This window comes from Mus caroli, unplaced genomic scaffold (assembly GCF_978045245.1).
Source record: "Mus caroli unplaced genomic scaffold, Mus_caroli_1 scaffold_6, whole genome shotgun sequence".
Classification (NCBI taxonomy): Eukaryota; Metazoa; Chordata; class Mammalia; order Rodentia; family Muridae; genus Mus; species Mus caroli.
The window spans coordinates 92060242-92076221 of record NW_028227261.1 but is presented as its reverse complement, the minus strand read 5'-3'; the positions used below and the strand labels follow the sequence as shown (position 1 = coordinate 92076221).

At 45.4% G+C, this 15980-nt stretch overlaps 1 pseudogene; it reads right to left on the bottom strand.

Annotated features, from left to right (window-relative positions):
• Positions 1 to 14190: 14190 nt before the first annotated feature.
• LOC110293570 (glyceraldehyde-3-phosphate dehydrogenase pseudogene) lies at positions 14191 to 15208 on the bottom strand (annotated as a pseudogene).
• Between the last annotated feature and the right edge of the window lie 772 nt (positions 15209 to 15980).

The following is a 15980-nucleotide window of genomic DNA, read 5'->3' as shown; positions in this document are numbered from 1 at the left end:
GGTACACTTGTCTCTGTCCCACCCAGCACTGGAGTTCCAGGGCACACCATTGAGCTCTGCCTTTACATGGATACTGGGTGTCCAAACGCAGGTCCTCATGCTTGCATGATAAGCACTTCTTTCTTGACTGAGCTATCTCCTCTTTACCCCTTTTTAATACTGGTGGGATAGAGATGACAACCTCCAGTGTCAGCTGGGAGGTACCCCAGGGCTGAGTTTAGAGTGAGCCTTCAGAGAGTCCCCAAATCTCTTAAGGTTGCCTTTAGATTCTCTTTTGAATTTCCTTGCTGTTGTGACATATCTAGTAGGTGTCACTCCAAGGGGTTGGGAGGGGAAAGGTCCAAGTCTCTGGGTCAGGCTTCTAGCCGTACACTGTGAATAGAATACACCCATAACTGTATCTGGACACAACTCTCATCACTGCAAAGCCATCTTCCCCCATGCCTTATAAGAAATGGTCCAGGCATAAAGGCTGAGAACTTTAGCTCTCAATACTTCTAGGGACAGTAACTCTCAGGCTCTGCACTGTGCACAACTCTGCAGCTGTGGACTTATGCAATGCCTTTATTTTCCTTTTGTAAGCATATTCATTTATTCTTATTGCTGCGTGTGGACCCCTGACTAGATCCCCTGCATTTTAAACATCTTGAGTTTTCTAGTATGCTGGGTAGTGATTTATCTCGTCAGCAAGCCTTTTTGTTCAGGTTCATAAAAGACTGGAGTATAAATGACACATTATAGTGCCAGTTCACAATCTATGAATTAAATAAAATATTCCTATACCCCAGGATCTCTGGGCTTCCCCAATTGTCAGACTCCCAATTGTTTTGTAATTTTCTCCTCATTTCAATGTGGTGGTTGGAGGCTGAGCATTGGAAGAAAGAAAGAAACACAACAAAGTCCACAGCTCTTACTACCCCAGTGCCTCTTCTGAACATTCTGGAGAGAGAGACTAGGGGTGCTCCCAAGCTGAGAATGTGGCAGAGCTGGGGGTCGAGTTCCTCCTCTCATGATTCAGCAGCAGACACAGCCATATCAGGAATCAGAAGATGCACGGAGCCTAGCCAGGGGCTTCTTGAAGGTGACCCTGATGTAAGGTGCTGGGACACCAGCTCAGCATCATCTTTTTGAGTTCCCTGTGCTTAGGTTACAATTCATGAGGCACTTCCCACTCTGCCCACCACTTCTACCCTGCTCTGGAGTACCTCCTGAGGAGTTGACTCTTACATTAGCCTCTCATGCATCTCATTTCGGCTGTCTTCTTTATGATTCCTTGGTCCTTGACAAAAGGAAGAGAGCTGTGGCCTGAGATTTGAGTCTACCCAAAATGGTGAACTCCAGGACCCAAAATCTGAACACTCTCCATATGAAGTAGATTTGAGTCAGAAGGAAGTCTGTGACATATTGTGGGCAAGAAACAAATATCTATGAATATTTTATACATATGTATGGGTATATAAATGAATAACTATGTGTATGTATATGTCTATCTGTATGTACATATATCTACATGTATATATACACCCATATATACATATATATATACATACACACACACCTATATATACATAAATGTCTGTATGTAAATACACACACACATATATACCCATTCACATATATACATATATATGTATATGTACACACACACACACACATATATATAGGCTTGTAAATTTGTATAATACATATGTGCATCCACATATATACATATATTATCTGTATGCATGTACATACACATGTACTTGTATGCATACAATAATGCATATCTATATGTGTACATACATCACATATATTACATATACATAGCTATCTTTGTGTATAGGTATACATATGTATATATGCTCATATAACCTCATGAGGGAGTGAAAGCAGAATGATTCACCTTCCTCTGGGAAGCCTGAAGGGAAATTACTTCTAGGGACCCCTGCTGTGAGACATACTATCTCTGCTGTGGGATTGGCCTACTGAAACTCTGAAGCACACAGGGAGTGAGGCATCATTTCTTCCCCATCCTTTTTCTGGAGCTTGCTGGTTAGATAGTCTAGCCAAAATGGTGAGCTCTAGATTCACTGAGAGACCTAGGTACCACACATGTGAACACACACACACACACACACACACACACACACACACACACACACCTCTTTGATATGCATTGATTTTGATGAAAGTCATAGTATATTTAGAACTTATCATTTAGTAATCTGTAGCTTATTATAGCACAAATCTGCTGGCATTGTTAATGGATGAAGACTAGCAGGTTGTCATAACAACCTTCCTCCATCCTTCCAGCCTAAGGGTTGTGTTGTAGTCCCAGCTATTTCCTTTGTGGCTTCTGTTGTCATAGCTTTGTACTCTGGGGTTTTCTCTGCTTTCCCTAAAGGAAACAATTCTACCAGCACTCTGTTTTTGAGTGATACTAGAAGCTCCGCTCATTGCCCTGTGTGTTCAGATTCACCCCACCAGGGTGTGTGTGTGTGTGTGTGTGTGTGTGTGTGTGAATCTTCATTCTGCAGAGCAGTGAGGAGGGCTGTGTCAATGGTAGTGTCTGAGGATATCAATCCCCGGGCACTTCAGGTACCAACAGAGAGGACTACTCATAGGGCTGGTTGCTGTGCTTGCTTCCTGTCCACTCATTGGAGTTCACCTCTCCCAGTTCCATCTTTCAGTGTGGTCCAAGGCTAGTGGGACCTTCTATGACCGAAAGAAGAAATCCAGGCTTGGAGACCCAATCAGAGTAGGATGTTGGGAGTGTCTGATTTCCAGAGCAGTTGAGGGGTATATTCTAAGGCTCCCATCTTTCCGTAGGTGACTGAACTCCAGGACTCTCCTCACATTGCACTTGTTTTTCCATCCATTTTGAGACAAGCTCTACAATAACTCCTTCAGGAGACACTCCCTTATCTTCTTGTTATACTCAAGGCATAAACTCTCTCTCTCTCTCTCCCACCCACCCACCCCCCCCCCCACACAAACACACACACACACACACACACACACACACACACACACACACACACACACACCCCTACCTCAGAGAAGCATGGCAGGGGAGGCACATAGCTGTTTGGCTGTTTGAGAAATTCGTGCCTTGAGTCAGAGAGGATGTGAGTGTGAGGGGAATGGGGAGGCCTCTGTTCTATGCCTCCTTTCACCTAAGCATCCCACTCTCCCTCCCTACTAATATCAGTAACAGCACATGAAGCTGTGGGACCAGAAAACTTGATTGATGGTGACTTGAGACCTGAAGCTTTATTTCATTCCTGTAACAATGAGTGGAGATGGATGGACCAACCCCAGACTCAGATAATCTGTAATTCTTTAGTCCTAGCTGCCCAGTAAGATAACCATCAGCCACAGGCAGCATTTTAAGTTTAGATGAATTGAAATGAAAGAAAAAGAATCTAGTGCTCAGGCACTGGCAGCTTTTCAAGTGACTTGTAGCTTCATAATGAGCCACTGAAGATGGGCAGGGACATTTCCATCATGGCAGAAAGAGCTAGTGGGACAGCAGTTGAAGATGTAGTATCTGTTCAAAGAGAGAAGGATGGAACAAGCCACACTGGTTCCTTTTGATCGAATAAGAAACTGTCTTCTAGAACTCATTTATAATGCCTACCATGGTCTCATCAATCTGAGCTACAGTCACGTGACACATCCTAGCTGCAAGGAAAATTGGAAAACAGGATCTTGAGCAAGGCTGGACAGAACTGATGTTTGGATGGCAAGAAGGGGACTGCTTAGGGGGCTGACTGCAGTGGGGGAGAGGATGCTATTGCATGGGTCCCTCCATCCTGAGTGCTTTAGGGGTCAGTCTGCCTCTAGCTATCCCCAGCTATCCCTGTCCCTGCTGGTCTCCCCAACTTTCTGTGTGATCAAAATAACAAACAAACAAACAAACAAACACAAAAAGAAAAACAAACCCCCCAGAACCAAAAGTAAAACAGAACTAAAAATATTCATGCAAGCCAGTCTGTGCAACGCTCTTGACGAGAGGGCCAGGAGCCAGGGAGGAGCCCAGATCCTTTCAATACAAATCTCTGAATTGAGCACTGGGTGGCTTTGCCAACAGGTTCTCCTGTCTCCCCAAGTTTCCCACTCTTACACCTCTCAACACCCTCCCTTTTTCACATAATGTAGGCTTAAGCTGCAGGCCAATGGAGGGCTTCCCTTTGCACACCTGGACCCTGCAAAACCTCTGGCAGTCTTCTCTGATACTGCATTCCTGTGTATTGTCCAAGAGTCAGGAAAAATGTGGAAGGCCATTTTCTTTAATTCTTTCCTTGTTCAGTTCTGCCAGACAAAAGGGCCGGGATAGATCTGTCATCCTTCTGTCTAAAACAATGTCATGTGTTTGGAAGGCAGGAACAGCCATAGGTACTTTGGATTTTAAATATTTTTTCTCCTGGGGCATCACATCTAATATCTACATGATGAAGAACCAGGGGTTAAGGAACTTTCAAAGGTTTGGAATAAAATAGGGCCTTTTAAATTCTTGAGGCAGAGAGGTGTCACATTCAGCCAGCTCAGAGCATACCTGGCAGTTTCAATTACATTGGCAAGAGTGTTAACGCTCACATTTATCATCTGTATGCATAGGGAGAGAGTTGGATGGGGTGGGCCGGGGGGGGGCTGCAAACCATGGCCTGTTTGTGTCTGGCTTCTGGACTAAGTGTTTTCTCTATCTTCAAAGAACCCTGTGAAAGCAAAATAAAATACTGGGCAGATACTTGGTGTGGTCCACCAAACCCCACGTTGTTATGATCAGGTTCTTTATAGAAATTTGTCCTTCCCTGGATTACAGCCTGAGGGGTTACCATCTCTAAATTTCAGGGTGTAGACATTTGGTCCTTGTTGCCTAGAAACTCCAGATGTGCTGTGTAAGTGGAGAACCTTGTGAGGATCTGGTAATGACAGAGGTCCTGTTTCTGAAGGGAACAGCTAGTCAGGGTGCTGGAGGCTGTGAGTTGATAGTAAATGCTGAGCACACTGTGAGCCATCTCCTCCCTAATGAGTAGCAGCCACCCCTGCAGATCCTAGAAATGGTGGGCAGAGGATTCCGGCTTTCCTGTGGCATGAGGTCTGCCCAGCTAGAACTGGCTATTCTAGCTTCAGGGGAACAAAGAAGATTTACGGCAGTGTGTGAAGATGTGTGGGGTGAGGGGTAGTGAGGCATGGGTGGGGCTGGAGCTGTCACTGCAGTCAGGTCAGTGTGGAGACAAGCCCAGGCTTAGATGAGGGTAAGAGAGTGGGGTAGGGAGATTGAGTCACACTTAGTCTTCGATAAAGGCACTGGGTTTGAATGCTGCCTCAGGTTTGTATGGGGTCTTCCCTCTTAGTCTATTGCCCTGCTGCTGGGGTGGCTGGAGACCTGGAAAGCCAGACCCACAGTGTAAGGTTCAGACAGCCTTCTGTTTATTCTCAATAGGAACTTGGGTCAATTTGGGTCTGGGTGGTAGCTGAGTTGATCAGACTGCCAGCTCTCCAGTACCCACACCATCAGGGTGAGCTCTCCAGCCTGCCCCAGCTTATTCACTCAATGCTGCAATCGGCAAGGGTTAAGACCACTTCCCCTGCTCTCATGTCCTCTGGGGCAGGCTCCCCTGCAGCCATGCCACCAGGACCAGTTCTACTGTGTTGCCCAGGCAAGGTGTGGAAACCTTTCTCCCGAGTGCTGCCACCAGAGGGCCAGCTCTCCGGCCTGCTGCAGGTGGCAAGGGGCAAAGATTGAGGGAGAACATCTTGGTCACTCACTTAAGCCAACATATTTTGGACATGAATCCTTTTTATAACTGGTAAATTTTTTTTCATGCAATATATTCTGATCAGGGTTTCCTCTCCCTCATCTCCCAGATCCTTTCCACCTCCCCACCCACCTAACTTCATGATTTCTATTTAGAAAGCAAACAGGCAAAAAGACCAGAATAAAACAAATAACAACAAAAAGCACAAGAAACACATATATACATAAAAACAAGACACATAAAAGCATAACGTTGGAAACCATAATATACAAAAACAAAACCCCAGTAAGATTAAAATGCCCCAGACAAAGCAATATGAGGCAGGAAATCTGGAGAAATGTCACTGAGTTCATTTTGTGATTGTCATCTATTTCTGTGCCTGAAGCCTACCTTTAAGTGTGGTTTATGCGAGACACCATGATCTCAGCAATACTGATGAAGGAAAACATTTAACTGGGGGTGGCTTGCAGTTCAAAGGTTTAATCTATTATCATCATGGCAGGAAGCATGGTGGCATGCAGGTAGACATGGTGCTGGGGAGGTAGCTGAGAGTTATATGTCTGGATCCACAGGCAGTAGGAAGAGAGAGCAACACTGGGCTTGGCTTGGAAATCTGAAACTTGAAAGCCCGTTGCAGTGACACATTTCTTCCAACAAGGCCACACCTCCTAATTGTGCCATTGCCTATGAGCCCATGAGGGCCAATTGCGTTCAAACTACTACATAAACCCCGTGAGCCTTAATGGGAGAAAACGAATTTTTCCTTTACAAGCGGTCTTCAGTTGGGTTTTAGCTTCTTGGTTAGGAATGAGGAGATGGTGTCCACTCCACTTTCTCAGCACTGAGACCCAGCTAGCTTGGATCTGTGTAGACCCTGGACATGCTATCATGGTCCCTGTGAGTTTATACATGTGTCAGACCTGTTGTGTCTGGAAGACATTGTTTTTTTGGTGTCTTACATCCCCCGATGTCTGTTACAGTCTTTCTCCCCTAATCCTGTGGGGAGAAGTTTGATGGAGATCTCCCATCTAGGACTCCATGTTTCAAGGTCTCTCATCTTCTGCACATTGTCCACTGGTGAGTCTCTGTATGTGTTCCCATTACTGCAGAAGAAACCTTCTCTGAGGATGGCTGAGCAAGACACTGATCTACAAGTATAGCAGAATGTTGTTGGGAGTCATGTATTTCTAATTTATAATTTTTAAAAAAGCAAACAATAGTATTTGGTTTTACCCCAGCTCCATGGCCTATCTAGTCCCAGGGTTCTTGACCACCAGAGCAGTGCCAGGTATGGGTTATGTGTTATGGAACAGGCCTTAAGTCCAACCAGAGCGTGGTTAGTTACTCTTAAACATTTGTGCCATTACTTACCCAGCATATAGTGTAGGCCACCATTGTAGATTGAGGGGTTTATATCTAGTTTGTGTTTACCTTTCTCCTCTGGTAGTGTTCAGACACCTTCGAGGACTATGAATGCTAGTCAGTGTGGGTGAAAACCCTAGTTCACCACCAGCTGAACTTTTCCATGTTCAATGAAATACGTAGGTGTTGTCTTCAGCACTAGGGCCTTACCATCAGTTTGAGGAGAACAACTAATAGCCTCGTCAATGGCTTCATTTATTTTGGGGTTTCCATGTGGCCTCCTTAGTTGACAGCTCAATTAGTTGTAACCCATTCCTGGCATTGGAAATTTCACTTGGTGGCAACAGGTTGGACATAAATCTTCTTATACTTACTGATGGATGAGAGGACTTTTGCTCAGCACTGGAGTTCCAAATAAGTCTGCTAGGTACAAAGGCTTTTGTTCTTTGCTAATCATTTTCTTTTAAAATTATAATTATTAGTTCCTTCTAATTTATACAGTTGTGATGTGTACAGACCTTCATGTATTAGCTTTGGTCCTATCCATGTTATAAATGACTCTCTTTTCTTACTCTTTCTTACTCCCTTCCTCTATTCATTGATCCTCCCTGATTCCTCTACTGCTTTCAGGTGATCCCTTACATTATTTGGAGTGCCAGTGTCCTATATAGCCTCAGCTGTCAACTTGACATAGTACAGAGCCCGTGAGGGAGTCTTAGCTGAAGGAGTCCCCAGATCAGATTGACCTAGGACCAATGTGAGGAGTTGTCTTGATTGATGATTGACATAGGAAGGACCAGCCAAAATGGGCAACGCCATCCTCTAGGCAGGTAGGCCCAGAATGTATAAGAAAGCTGAACCAGAGTGAATGAGAAAGTGAGCCATTAAACAATACTTTTCTGTCATTTCTGCTTCAGTTTCAGCCTTGACTTCCTTCAGAGATGGACTTGCAAGTGCAAGCTGAAACAAACACTTTCCTCTCCTAAGTTGCTTTGGTTTGTGGTGTTTATCAAAACAGAAAAACAGCCAAGCAAACAACATGTAGTATTTATCTGCCCCAACCTTTTCTTTTCTCGGCAGTAGTTAAGACGGAGCACAGGGCGTTGTGTATGTGAAGCAAGTGCAGCATCTTCGCACTATACCCCAGAGGGACCGTTTCTCTCCTTCTACCATGCTTGATATCCCAGATATCGAACTCAGGTGGTCAGGCCTGGAAGGAGGTACTTCTCCCTGCTGCGCCATCCTGCAAACTCCCAGGCAGACTTTTAACAACTGCTTGTACTCTGTACTATTAGTTGACATTTTTAGAGTTCCCGAGACTCATCACCTATCCCTCTCCTGGGCAGGCAGCCCAGTTGATTCTTTGTGGAATCCACCTAGCAGTGTGTTCTTCTCCTAAACTCCCCAGCCACCCTACAAAGCAGGAGCTTAACTATCACTGCAGCTTCACCGTGGCAAAGCAGGACTGAGACAACTTAGCTCTTTGTCTGAATTCACTCAGACAGCTAAAGGCAAGAGCAGGGATTGAGCCCAGTTCTGTCTGATTCGGAACCCACCCCCAGGCTCACTGTTTTTGTTGTTGTTGTCCTTTTTTTTTTCTTTGTGCTTCTATTAGAATGGCCAGGATCGGGGGAAGTATAGGTGAGGGCGAGTGTGTGTGTGTGTGTGCAGTTTGAATAGGAATGGCCCCCATAGGCTCATATATTTACATACATTTGGTCATTATGGACTGGGACTACCTGAGAGGAATTAGAAAGTGTGGTCTTGTTGGAGTAGGTGTGGCCTTGGTGGGAAAAATGTCACTAGGTGTAAGGAGCCGCCCTCACATTCGCCATTACAAGATGGCGCTGATGGCACTGGCACCCGTGTAATCAAACCATCTGTGCATGCTCCGGGATAGTTTCCCACCCCATGTGCTCTGCCTTCCCCGTGACGACAACTCCGGCCGATGGGCTGCAGCCAATCAGGGAGCGACACGTCCTAGGTGGAGGACAGTCCTCCATAAAAGGGACGGGTTTCCGCCATTCTGGGGTTCTCTCTATCTCTCTCTCTCTCTCTGGCTCGCTCTCTCACTCTCTCTGGCTCTCTTCTCCACTGGCTCCTGATGGGGTAAGCAATAAAGCTTGTGCTGCAGAAGATTCCGGTTGCCCTGAGCGTGTTCTTACCAGGGGGGACAAAAGCGCGGGCAATAACTAGGGGTGGGTTTGGGGCTCAAGCCAGGTCTAGTCTTTCTCTCTCTCCTCCTGCTGCCCAGAGATGCAGATGTAGAACCCTCAAGCTACTTAACCAGCACTGTGTATGCCTGCACGTCACCATGCTTCCTGCCATGATGACAATGGAATAAACCTCGGTAGCTGCAAGCCAGCCCAGTTAAATGCTTTCCTCTGGAAGAGTTGCTGCGGTCATTGGTCTCTTCAGTGCCACAGAACACTAAGTGAGGAAGAGCACTTTAGTACTCAAATCTATTGAGATGTTATCTTGCCCATTGGAGAGCAAGGGGCTGCGTGGTGGGATGTTTCATGTGGGTTTGATGGTCTAGATGAAGGGTGTGCCTAGGACTGGAGTCATCAGGAGAGGGATATGTATCAGGACATCTAAAGCTGTAAAGATGATGGAGGGATGGTCTTTGTAGGCAGGTTAATGTCTCTGTGTTTGTGTAAGATGTTTCCTGTTTCCTCAGTATTCAGGAGTTAAAAATATTTACACTTCGAGCTGATTGAAAGGTGAATATTTATTCACTTCCAACAAGAGGTGGAATGTAGAAACATGTTGGCTTGCCAGGGGTCCTACAGCTTCCCTTGTTATCAGGCCACTGGCACTGAGCCAATCCACATGTTGCCTTTGCCCTGGCATTCCTTCTTGGGCATTCTCTCTTGTAAGCAGTACTTGCTGACTTGCCTCAGGTTCAGCTTCTGGGGGAAGTCCATGCTGGTCCAGTGCTGAGAAAACTCAGTTTCAGAGACTAAGGAGCTTGTCTTGGCTGCGTGCTCTGGGGCCACTGGCTTCTGTTTCCTAGATCTCACTCTCTTCTCATTACCTCGAGTGACCCGACTCCAGGTGCTAAATAGGATGATGTCTAGGTTATCATTCTTTTTATCCATACTGTTCCACTGATTGTCTGGGCCAACCCAGACTCAGTCCTTCAAGATGTTAATCCCTGAGTGTCACTGGGTTCTTGCTACTCTCCAAAGATGTTCTTGCTATCATTTTGACTCCACTACTTTCCATCAAGACCTCTGTGGCCTCTCTTTCCCCAGCCTGGAACCTGCTTGCTCAAGGGTGGAGCTACCTGCTCATTCGTCCTGCCACGCCTACTGCTGAAACCTGCCTTTGCTGCCTGGAGGCACACACGTGTTCGTCCTGCTACTGGACCCTGAGTTACTTGGCGGGATATTGGGTTCCCTCCCCCTTCCTTTATAACTGAGTGTCTGGAAATAGTAAAATTGAGCCTTGATCAGAACGTTTGTTGTCTTGGCTCCATTCTTTCTTCCGCCCCGTCTAGATTCCTCTCTTTTCAGTTCGAACTGCCATTCTCAGTTGAACCGTTCGTGTTGTGGGCTGCGGGCAGGCCGCAACAGACCTCAGCTTTCCTACCTGATCAGGGAAAGGATGTCTCTGGGGAGCTCCTGAGAATAAAATCATCTCTGCTTTATGTTCTTTGCTCTTAAATTGTGACTTAGTAAATGGCTTTTTAAGATATAAAAATACCCCCAAACGAAATAATAATTCTCTCCAGTCTTTTCAGGGAGAACATCCTTGGTTATTAATGTGTGATTCACAGGAAAGCATAGCCGTATCTTCTCCTTTTCTTCACCCCTCAAGGAGTTGGGAAGATAAATGGAGCTTTGGGGAACTGCTTTCTAACCTGGTCCTGTGTCTCCCTACCCTATTCATGAGCTGAGCTGCTAACAACCATTCAGAAGGAAGAGACACTTTCCTCAATCAAGGGATTGTCTTTATTTCTGTCACTAATTCCCTTCCTCTCTCTCTGAGAGTGACCAATTTTAAAACCCATTTGAGGAAAAGCCTGTTATTCTGCACCAGCAGAGCTTTACACACTAGCACCGGGGTGGGGAGAGGCGGGAGTGCTATCTGCATTATGAGAACCTATTGCTTTCACCCAGTGTCCATCTCTTCCCATCTGGATCCCACTGTGACCACAAGGAGCATGGTTCTTACATGGAACATCCAATCAGGAGCAGTGTCTTACTAGCTACTTTGAAGTTCACTTTCATCCTCATCTTATCAGCTGCCCAGAGGAGATGCTTTCTTTCTTTCTTTCTTTCTTTCTTTCTTTCTTTCTTTCTTTCTTTCTTTCTTTCTTTCTTTCTTTCTTTCTTTCTTTCTTTCTTTCTTTCTTTCTTTCTTTCTCTCTCTCTCTCTCTCTCTCTCTCTCTTCCTTCCTTCCTTCCTTCCTTCCTTCCTCCTCCTCCTCCTCCTATTTCCTCCTCCTTCCTCCTCCTCCTCTTTCTTCTTCTTCTCCTCCTCCTCCTTCTCCTTCTCCCTCTCTTCCTCCCCTCCCCTCTCCCTCCCCCTCCTCCTCTGCCTCTTCTGCCTCCTTCTTCTTCTATGAAATATCACATCTTTATTCTTGACTGATTTCTGGAGGTTTGTAGGGAAGCCTAAAAATCTATTTTCTTAGCCACCCCCCTCCCCGGGAGTTGTTCCCTTTAGGCAAGTTGATTTAATTGAATGAGGTGATGAGTTGGTAAGGAATGGCTTGCCTAGGCTACAGGAGAAACACAATTATACAGTCAGTCTTGCCTACCAAGTCAGAACCTGGATCTTCCTGGTTTGGGCTGTCCTCCTGAGGCTTTGCAGCTTGAAACTAAAGGTGGGTCTTCAGGACATAGGAGGCCACAAGAGTTAGAGAAATACCGCTTACACATTCCCTGCCTTGCTCAACAACACTCAGATAATTCTCTTGTAATTAACACACCCCAAACAGCATTATAATAAAACAATAAATGTCACGGATGTCCACTTTCTGGGTATCAGCTAGCTTCAAGTTAGAACATCCTCATATCTCAGTAGGGGAAGGCAACATCATTAACACATGAGGAATCTATGATTGCTCTTCCTAGTTTAGGATATAAACTCACAAAACATTATGAGGAAACAAATTTAAAATAAACAAGACCTAAAGAATGTGCTAGGTGGGTGACCCAATCTACCTGACACTCAGTATCTCTAGTGTTCCAGTAATTCCTGTGACTCCCTTTCCTATTTCATTCTCCTTCACATAGCCACATCATCAGGTGGCAAATCCTTGAAGAAGGCCTTTATCATCCCTCTTCATCTCCCAACCTACCATTTCACCAGCACGTATATGCCTACAAGTATTGCTTTGTGGCATTTGAAACTATCTTCTGTTAAATCATGAGGATGACCTGATTTTCCTCCGCTTTGCTCTTTTCCTTGAACATGGTATTTTACATGTGGGTTCTCTTGTCCAGTTATTTTTCATGGTGTCTGGTCATTCCCTGTGGGGCAACATCATTATTATTCATTCAATCTCATGTTGATAGATCCTAGGGTTATTCATGACATCTTTGAAATTTATTATAGGAGCCCTCCCCAGCTCAGAAGGAAGGACATTCAGGCCCAGCCCTACTCCAAACACATCTAACAACCTTAATGATTTTAGGGACTGATTTGGTTTTCCTCAACCAATTCTGTTTTATTGGTTCCTGGCTACCCTTAATCCCAGGGCTAACATAGTGATGTTGTTTAAAGCTCATTTCAGTTGGTCCCTTGTGTCTTCATTCCTTGACACAGTGGCATCATCATCAGAAGAGCTGAGTCTGTGAGCATGAAGTGAGAAGCTGTGATCCCCAGTCTGCACTGCAAAACATAGAACAGTGTCTCTGTATCTCATCATCCTGGAGAACCCAGATTCAGATACAATTAACAGCTTCCAGTCTAGTTCCTTCTACCTGTGGAAAAGCAGTGAGAGACAGTAATGGATGAACTGGGTCCCTGATTTATGTGCACAAGTCTCAACCACAATAACCTCAAAATATGACTAGATTTGAAGACAAGCTCCTTAAAAAAACAGTTGTGTTACATGTTGTCCCTTAAAAATATCTGTGTAAGAAGAAATTAAGACACAGATCGATGTACACACACACACACACACACACGTTCAGTCTACAGAACTGCCAGAGAATAAAGTTCTTTTTAAACCATCAGTCTAAGAAACTTTATAAAGGCAGCTTTTGTGGACACCTACAGAGGTGTAAGGGCTGGAAGGAAGAGATAAAGTTATTCTTACATACCAGTGCCAGGGTCAACCACAGAGAGAGCCAGGCACACCAGTAAACCCTCTGTGAGCACTAATAAGATGTTTCCACATGATGGCCACACACAAAAGCAATTATGGAACCCATTGTGTGTCTTCTAGCCAGCAGATGCCAATCATGAAACATAATAGAATGTAAGACACTGTTCACAGGAATCAATTTGTCAAGGAGCTCTCTGGGGAAGAAAAAATTAAATTCAATTAAAGGACATAAGGGAAGTTTTGAATAAATGGGGAGATATTCCATGTTCATGATGGAATATCATTAACATTGTAAAGATGTCAAATTCTTTCAGAGTAATTTATAAATTTGGTGAAACCGAATGTGCATTCCAGATGGATCAGGTGAGAAGCTTGATAGATTATTCTGAGATGAATAAATATAAAGATTCATAAACAGCTGAAATGAAACAGGTCTTTCATTTGAGGCAGTCTCACTATACAGCTTTGGCTGGTCTGGTCTGGAACTCATTATGTAGACCAGGCTAGTCTATATAGTGGAGACTCACTTGCCTCTATCCACCAAGTCCTGGGATCAAAGGCATGTGCTGGTGGCTCAACTTTTTATTTTTATTTTTTTTTGGGTGCAGTGAACTTTACTGATGGTATTCAAGAGAGTAGGGAGGGCCCCCTAAGTGCCTCCTGTTATTATGTGGGTCTGGGATGGAAATTGTGAGGGAGATGCTCAGTGTTGGGGGCAGAGTTGGGACAGGGACTCCTCCAAAACAGAAGGCCTCTCTCTTGCTTTCAGTGTCCTTGCTGGGGTGGGTGGTCCAGGCTTTCTTATTCCTTGGAGGCCATGTAGGACATGAGGTCTACCACCTTGTTGCTGTAGCTGTATTCATTGTCATACCAGGAATTGAGCTTTACAAAGTTGTCATTGAGAGCAATGCCAGCCTTAGCATCAAAGGTGGAAGAGTGGGAGTTGCTGTTGAAGTTGCAGGAGACAACCTGGTCCTCAGTGTAGCCCAGTATGCCCTTCAGTGGGCCCTCAGATGCCTGCTTCATCACCTTCTTGATGTAATCATACATGGCAGGTTTCTTCAGGTGGCATGTCCGATCCACAACAGATACATTTGGGGTAGGAAAATGAAAGGCCATGCCAGTGAGTTTCCCGTTCAGCTCTGGGATGACCTTGCCCACAGCCTTGGCAGCACCAGTGGATGCAGGGATGATGTTCTGGGCAGTCCCACAGCCATCACACCACAGCTTTCCAGATGGGCCATCCACAGTCTTCTGAGTGGCAGTGATGGCATGGGCCATGGTCATGAACCCTTCCACTATGCCAAAGTTGTCATGAATGACCTTGGCCGGGGGCGGGGTGGCTAAGCAGTTAGTGGTGCAGGGTTCATTGCTGACAATCTTGAGTGAGTTGTAAGGTTTCTTATGGTTCACACCCATCACAAACATGGGGGCATTGACAGAAGGGGCAGAGATAATGACCCTTTTGACCCTACCCTTCAAGTGGGCCCTGGCCTTCTCCATGGTGGTGAAGATGTCAGCAGACTCCATGCCATACTCAGCATGAACATCACCCCATTGGATATTAGCAGGATCTCATTCCTGGAAGATGGTGATGGGCTTCCCATTGATGACAAGCTTCCCATTCTCGGCCTTGATTGTGCCTTTGAATTTGCCATGGGGGGAGTCATACCGGAGTCAATATGTAGACCATGTAGTTGAGGTCAATGAAGGGGTCATTGATGGCAAAAATCTCCACTTTGCCAAGTGCAGAGAGGAAGGCAGCCCTGGTATCCAGGCGCCCAACATGGCCAAATCAGTTCATACTGACCTTCACCATGTTGTCTACTGGACAAAGCTGGCACTGCACAAGAAGATGAGACTGTCTCTGGGAAGGGAGCGGCCGGTCAACTTTTTAAAAGGTATTTGTCTCTTACACAGAAAGATATAGCTGGGGATGTAGCTTATTTGGTATAGTTCAATGACCAACATGAAGTTCAAGCCTGATCACAGCATAAAGCCAGTGTATGTGGTGGTACAAGATTCACCTGTGACCCCAGCATTCACCTGTGATCCCAGCATTCACCTGTGACCCCAGCATTCACCTGTGACCCCAGCATTCACCTGTGATCCCAGCATTCACCTGTGATCCCAGCATTCACCTGTGATCCCAGCATTCACCTGTGATCCCAGCATTCACCTGTGATCCCAGCATTCACCTGTGACTCCAGCATTCACCTGTGATCCCAGCATTCACCTGTGATCCCAGCATTCACCTGTGACTCCAGCATTCACCTGTGATCCCAGCATTCACCTGTGATCCCAGCATTCACCTGTGACCCCAGCATTTACCTGTGACCCCAGCATTCTTCTGTGACCCCAACATTCAGTAGGTGAGGGCAGGAGTGTCAGTAGTTCAAGATCAGCTTTGGCTACATGGGAAATGTGATACATTTAAGATACAATAAGATACATTCTGAAGTCTAAAAGAACTGTGTTTCAGTGGTACAGTGCAGAGGGTCAGAGACATCCAGGAGTACATAAGAATTTGATGCTTGACACAAGTCATCACACATCAACCAGCAAGGTTTCAGTTACATGCAGGTAGCGTG